The sequence below is a fragment of the Neovison vison genome, chromosome 12, assembly GCF_020171115.1.
Source record: "Neovison vison isolate M4711 chromosome 12, ASM_NN_V1, whole genome shotgun sequence".
NCBI classification, from domain to species: domain Eukaryota; kingdom Metazoa; phylum Chordata; class Mammalia; order Carnivora; family Mustelidae; genus Neogale; species Neogale vison.
In genome coordinates, this window is record NC_058102.1 from 33,993,083 (window position 1) to 33,999,869 (window position 6,787).

Here is a 6,787-nt window from a genome sequence, read left to right on the forward strand (position 1 = left end):
GAAAATTAACAGCTGTACATATGTACAACCTGAGATAACATAGACTACAAGGTGAGTGCTAATTGTCTTTCTTGCCACCAGTAACATAAAATACTTTGACTTGACTTTATAAGATGGTCTCTTATTAAAAACAAATAAAAGCAAAATGATCATATATATATGTTAATTTTAACTGAATTAAATTTAATTTTACTATCTTAAAGTCTAGAACCACAAGTGAGGTTATTTTTCCTTTTTATTTCATAATATTCACTATGATTAGCAGAATAAAAGTTTTCTTTTCTGACAAACTAGAATTTTTGCACCCTGTTTTCTGGGGTCACTATATTTTATCTATCATCTCACCAGTTATTTTCTGCGTCAATAACACCCTACCTAAGTTACCTCAGAGAAGAGCCTCCAGATCAGTTCTATCCAGTATAAATACTATGCTCAATATACATGTAATTACAAATTTTTCTAGTACTTACATCTTAAAAAATACCAAAAAAATCAGTAATATATTTTATTTAAGCCAAAATACTGTTATTTTAACACAATCAATATAAAATTATTGGGCAATTTCGCATTCTCTTTTCATACTAACTGCTCAAAATCCACTTTGCATTTTATATTTACTTCATCTCTTAATTCAGACTAACTGTATTTAAAGTACCAGGTAGCTTACATGTGGCTAGTGGCTAAGGTTGTAGATACCATAGGTCTAGAATACAGTTAGCTTCTGGAAAGAGGCTTTCTCTGAATCTCACATCCATCGGTGACAAAAACAGCTCCATCTAGATAAGCAAAGGTATCATGGTAGATAACAGACTTCATTCCATAGGGGAAAGACAGAATTACCACTCCTTTTTGTGATGAGTTAGAAATTAGCCCTGGCAACCATTATTCCAAAGAATGAGAAGGGGGTTCTTCTTCCCCTAAGTTAAAGAGTATTCACTGGATAACTCACTTTCTCCTAGTAGAGTCATGCAAACCTTAAATTCAGACAGTGAATTATTTTCTGGGCCTTAAAGATGATAGAAGCTGCATTTGGTAGAAAATATGGTAATAAAGGAAATAATAAGGGGGGACCTTACCAACTTATTTTTCTTTTCAAAAAATAAGCAAAAATGTTTCTCTTTTTAAAGAAACTTATAGTTCCTTCAACTATAGCATACTACCAGTAAGATATTGTTAAAATATACCCTACATGTTTAATTCTATTAGTCTGAACTTTGGCTCAATGTTACCTAGACTTTGAGAAAAATGAGAGAATATGAGTAAATTACAAGCAACCAAGAGAAAATCATGACAAGGGCCAATTTAATAACAGCATAATCAAGACATGGAACATCCAAAGCTGCTTATGTTGATGATGTGAGGATTTAAAATTAGACAAAGATCTCTTAAAACACCACTATTTATTGTTCATTAGCAATTTTCATGTAAAAACCTTTTAACCCCTGTCTGTGCCTTCCAACTTATTCTTTCTGGCTAAAACGCATTATCCATTGTTTTCTCCAAAAAAGAAAAACTCAAAACTAATTTCCAGGAATCTTTGTGTATTCCTCCTTTTGCCTTTAAGGCAGAGCGTTGCCTTTAACGGTGCTTTGGTTTTTGTTATACTATTCTGACTTTTCTGTTTTTTAATGTGGTGGTTGTACCTTTAATTAATTTATGAGCACAACAAGAAATTAGGCTTTGGAATGCTTCTCAAAATATCTAATGAGTTCTCCTCTAATGCACTATATGCACAAAGATGTTGGCAGACTGGACCTTGGGAAGATGATACCACCATAAACTAATGTAGTGAACTCTCATATCAAAATGTTCTGGAATCTCCAAACATTGCCCAACACTTCTACCAGTTTTTTTGTGATCAGGGATTCACTTTGCCATTCTCACTGGAAATGCCATAATTGTGATAGCACTGGGGTGAGGGACAGGTAGGAAGGTGAGAATTGAGTTGGGAAGGGTTCAGGAAAGACAAAATGTCCTTTGGGGTTGTGCATTTGAATAGTAACATTGCCTAGGTCCCTCACTATCAATCCAAAATTCAGTCAGCTAAGCAACAATATAGACTCATATTTTTGCCTTCCCAAATCTTAAAAGACAAATATTTGCCTTAATGTCCCTTCACAAGTGCAAATAAATTAATGTTAAAAATGACGCTTGACCTCTGATTTTGCAAATGAACATTTTAAGGTCAGACACAATAAACAAAACTACAAAGAACTTCCAACTTAACACCATAATTAGGAAACTATTTTATTGACATCTTCATCAATCATCACCCACAAATTTAAGAAGCATCAGCACCCATCATCTTCCTCAGAATTAATATCATGAAACAATTACACAAATCACAGAATAAGGAAACTATAGACTAAATTGTTTTTAGGCACTAAAACAGTTTAATCACAAACATTTCACTTTTCATACTAACCTTTCCATTTCATTGATTTGAACATATGAACCATAAAACCCAATCAGTTTCAGTTCTGATGTGGTTTTCTCTTGCAGGGTTCACAATAAGCTGGGATAAAACATTTTCCATCATTACATTTTGCTGGTCTGTGGATGCTCTTAGGAAAAGGACGACATTACAGCATGTTCATAAAGCAACTACACATGGAGCTTATGCTCCGAAGCTCAGTTTCTAGGCCACAACATATGATTCTCTGTTTCCTTTGACTGACAGCTCAAGGTTCATTAATATTTCTATCTCAATCAAGTTAAAAGAGATTTATAGGTTTGAAATGCAATAGAGCTCTAAAAGTCGATAGGGGGCATGAACCAAATAAATGCATCTCTAAATCTGCTTAGTCATTTTTAGAAGAAATACTTCAGTAGTGAGTAGGAAAAACAAAGGGAAAAAAACTAAAGTTTAGTGGATCCTATTACACAGCAACACACTGGGAAGTCACTGGAGAACCTAGCTTAGTGAAAAAAAGCTCCAGACTCAGGAAAATAAAAATCGTAAGGAGCAGGAGAGGTAAATACAGTATTTTGCACATAGTATTTACTAAGACATCACAGAATATTAACCACAAAGTAATAATAATTTAATAAAACTAGTCTGTAACTAAAATAGATTAATATTATAAAATTCTAAGATGGAGCTTAGAAAAGATTTTTTTAAATAAATTTTGAGGCACCTTTACTAAAATTAAAATGATAGAATACATACCAACATAAATATTTAAACTGATATTTCGTTCTAGTTTAAACAGAAAGTATATTTTCTTAACTCTAAGATGAGTTAAAGTAAAAAAAAAAAAAGAAGGCCATTTTCATTGTTTACTCTAAATATTTTATATATAAATTTATCTTTGAAATATCCAATGATAATAATCTGGTCAAATAAAAATTTATCAATGTATTAATTATTCATTAATACTATGGACAGTGTCAATAAACTATAGTTATATTCTCTTACAATATGTGTATGGTATTACAACTTATTACTGGTAACAAAAAACATCTTTAATACATATGTCATAAAATCTTTAAACAAAAGAAGAAATTGGATATGTAAATTCCATTCAAATATTTTAAGTATTAATTCTGGAGGCCATTCCTCATAAACAAAAGGACCATAACAAAACTGTATTTTATAGATTGGAAATCAGATAACTCCATCAGCAAACAAAATTGTGGAATATGTATAATAATACAAATTAAATACAGTACTCTAAAACCTTGTATTCAATTGGTAACAAGATCTCTTGAGAAAAACGTGTGCCATATGTTTTGAATGCTGAAGCTTGAAGAATTAGTTTGAAGTTTTCGCCTTCTTTTTGCCACTTCCCCATCCACCACTGAGTTGTACGGGATAGTCACGGAATGATATACGTTCTTTCTTAGAAGGTCTTGTATTTGTTATCACGGGTGCAAATATTCCCTTAACTGAAAGACCTAGACAGTGATATTAAATGGACACGTTCACTTAACTTGATTCAATCAAGTAGAATTACATTTTAAAGTAAGAAATATATTTGTCAACAACACACATTTTAGAACTATATGGTGAATTTTTTTTAAAAAGCCTACTGAGTTTCCTTTTTGTTTGCAAAATTATCAAAGTTTGGTATAAAGTACATTTTGTTCAAATAAAAGGAAGTGATTAAAAAAAATAGATATGTTTTCTTCTACTTACAAATCAAGACTGATATCTCAAGACTGAGATTATAGATCTTCCTAGTTTTTAGATATCTAAATTTGTTTAATTTTTGTAGTTTAAATTTTTATCACTGTGCTTTCATAAATGAGTATGTTATGATTAGTTTTAGAAATAGTTCTTTTGAATTAAGGGCTTCTTCAGAAAAAAAGAATTCTTGGTAAAACAGAAAACACATTATATCTAGAATCTAAAGATAGTCATGGGTTCTAGTCTGGCAGCATAAAATCCAGTTCTGTGACTCCGAACAGGTTACAACCTTTCTAAGCCTTAGTTTTATAGATGAAGAAAATAATCCGTGCACTGCACAGTTATTGTGAAGGGTACTGACTTTCTGATTATATTGCAATTGTGGTAAGACCTATGAGAGTGCTTTGTAAACAGGTGCTATAAAATGGAAGAAATTATTATAGTCAACAATTTAGAACTTATCCAGAAAAAAAGAGAGAAAAAATTGTTAGAGTCTATAAATAAATAGTTGTTGAAAGAATAGGATGGTGGATTAAGAATGTTTTTTACTCAGCAAGATCCCAAGATGCCGTATTTAAAATGCTATTAAAGAATTATGATCATCTGCTTTAAATCTCCTGAGGATTAAACAAGGCTGGGTCTGTGGGGAAAGGGTTTGAAAAGCAGCAGAGTGAGGAATTTCAGAGCTCCTATAGTACTGTCATGAGGCAAGCTTCAAACCACATCACTCTCCATTGTGATGCTATTGTGCTTTAAATAAGTTTAGGAGGGGAAATATCTAATTTTTTTAAAAAAATTACTGCTTTTCCAACTAAAACTTAAAATATTTTTTTAAAATGTCTAAATAGAAAGGTTAGGAAACATTAGATCGTTTGTGGAAATTTCCCTTAATTTCAAATTTGGTGCAGCATGATGATAAATATTGACTATAAAACCCATTTTATACTTAAAAAGCCCTTTTAAAATTGTACTTCTTTGAAGGTATGTGCTATGGTGAGTGCTGTGAATTGTGTTAAGACTGATGATTCACAGACCTGTACCTCTGGGGTAAATAATATATGTTAATTAAAAAAACACTATACTTCTTTTTGGATTTTTATTCTAAAACTGTGAAAACAAAGGCAAGGTAGTTAATGCACTTCTATAAAGGTAGCATACTTTATTTTTAGCCCACAAAAAGAATATAGTGAAAGGCAGGGAAAAAAGCTATCGATTTAAGAGGGGGTATGCTAGACAGAAAGTAATATCTAGGGATCCAGGGTCAACTCTGTAATGGAGTTAGAGACAGAACATAGCTCAGGAGTTTAGAGACCTTCATAACTGGCACTTACAGGCAGTTAAAGACAGAGGGATGAAAACTATACCAGGTAAACTTGGCTTCCAAGTGCTGGCCAGAATTAACCTGCATGAAGCTACTCCCTGTAATCAGGCAGAGTATTTTGCAAAAATGCGTGAACTCTTTCAAGCAACAGGAATATTACTAATTCAGAAAAGCAAGAATTTCCATTTTTTAAAGAATTTCCTAATGATAAAAATAGTGGCCTAAAAAAATGTAAGAAAGTCTCCTAAAAACTTATCATCTTTCTACCTGCTAGTTACAGATAGAAAATGTATTTTTTTCCCCCAAATAACAGAAAGGAAAGTCTTCTTGTTCTATTTTGGAAAACAACAACAGTAAAAGCAAACCCTCACCTTGCCCCAGCAATAAAAATTCTTTAATGAATAAACTCTTTCCTGGGTAGTAAGTATGTATGCAGCAGAACACATGATTCGGGGAAAAAGCTGAGGTTGAAGATCTCAGGGAGGTCTGAGAACTGAAAAACTACTGGGACACATTTAGACCTCAGGTATATTTATTTAAGACAAAAACAAAAAAAGTAATCAGATTTCTACAAATGGCTGACACAAATGTTTTCTTCCAATAGAGAAAGCTAAATCAAGTTCCTTGCAAGCATTAACCAAGATAATATGTACAAGTATGCACTCTAAAATATAATCCAATCATATAGTTCATTATTGGTTAATATTTTCTATGAAAGTTATCTTAATAGTATAAAGATGTATTATTTAAGGCCTTTACTCTTAATATAAGCTTTTTTTTTAAGATTTTATTTATTTATTTGACAGAGAGAGATCACAAGTAGGCAGAGAGGCAGGCAGAGAGAGAAGAGGAAGCAGGCTCCCCGCTGAGCAAAGAGCCCGATGCGGGGCTCGATCCCAGGACCCTGGGACCACGACCTGAGCCGAAGGCAGAGGCTTTAAACCGCTGAGCCACCCAGGCACCCCAATATAAGCTTTTTTTCAAAGATGGCAAATAATATGTAAGGAGGGAGACACTTTCCGTACAAAGTATTGGAATATTTATAATTTCATACACTTCTAAAATAATTATATCAAAATGAAATAAATTGAATTGCATTAAAACATGGCTTTTACCAAATCCTCATTCTTAACAGTGTGTCTGCATTCTAAAGGATTTTTCTTTTGGCAGCAAATTTACTGTATGGTACAAGTTTTCTTCCTAATATTGCTCTGCTGTCTCTGTTCTTGAAGCTGTTGATGAGTCTTCAAGTCTTTTTGTACTTTTCTACAATGTAACCCTATATTTAAAGGGCATTTAAAGGACGTTTAAAGCTTATAAATTTTTCATCGTTTAGT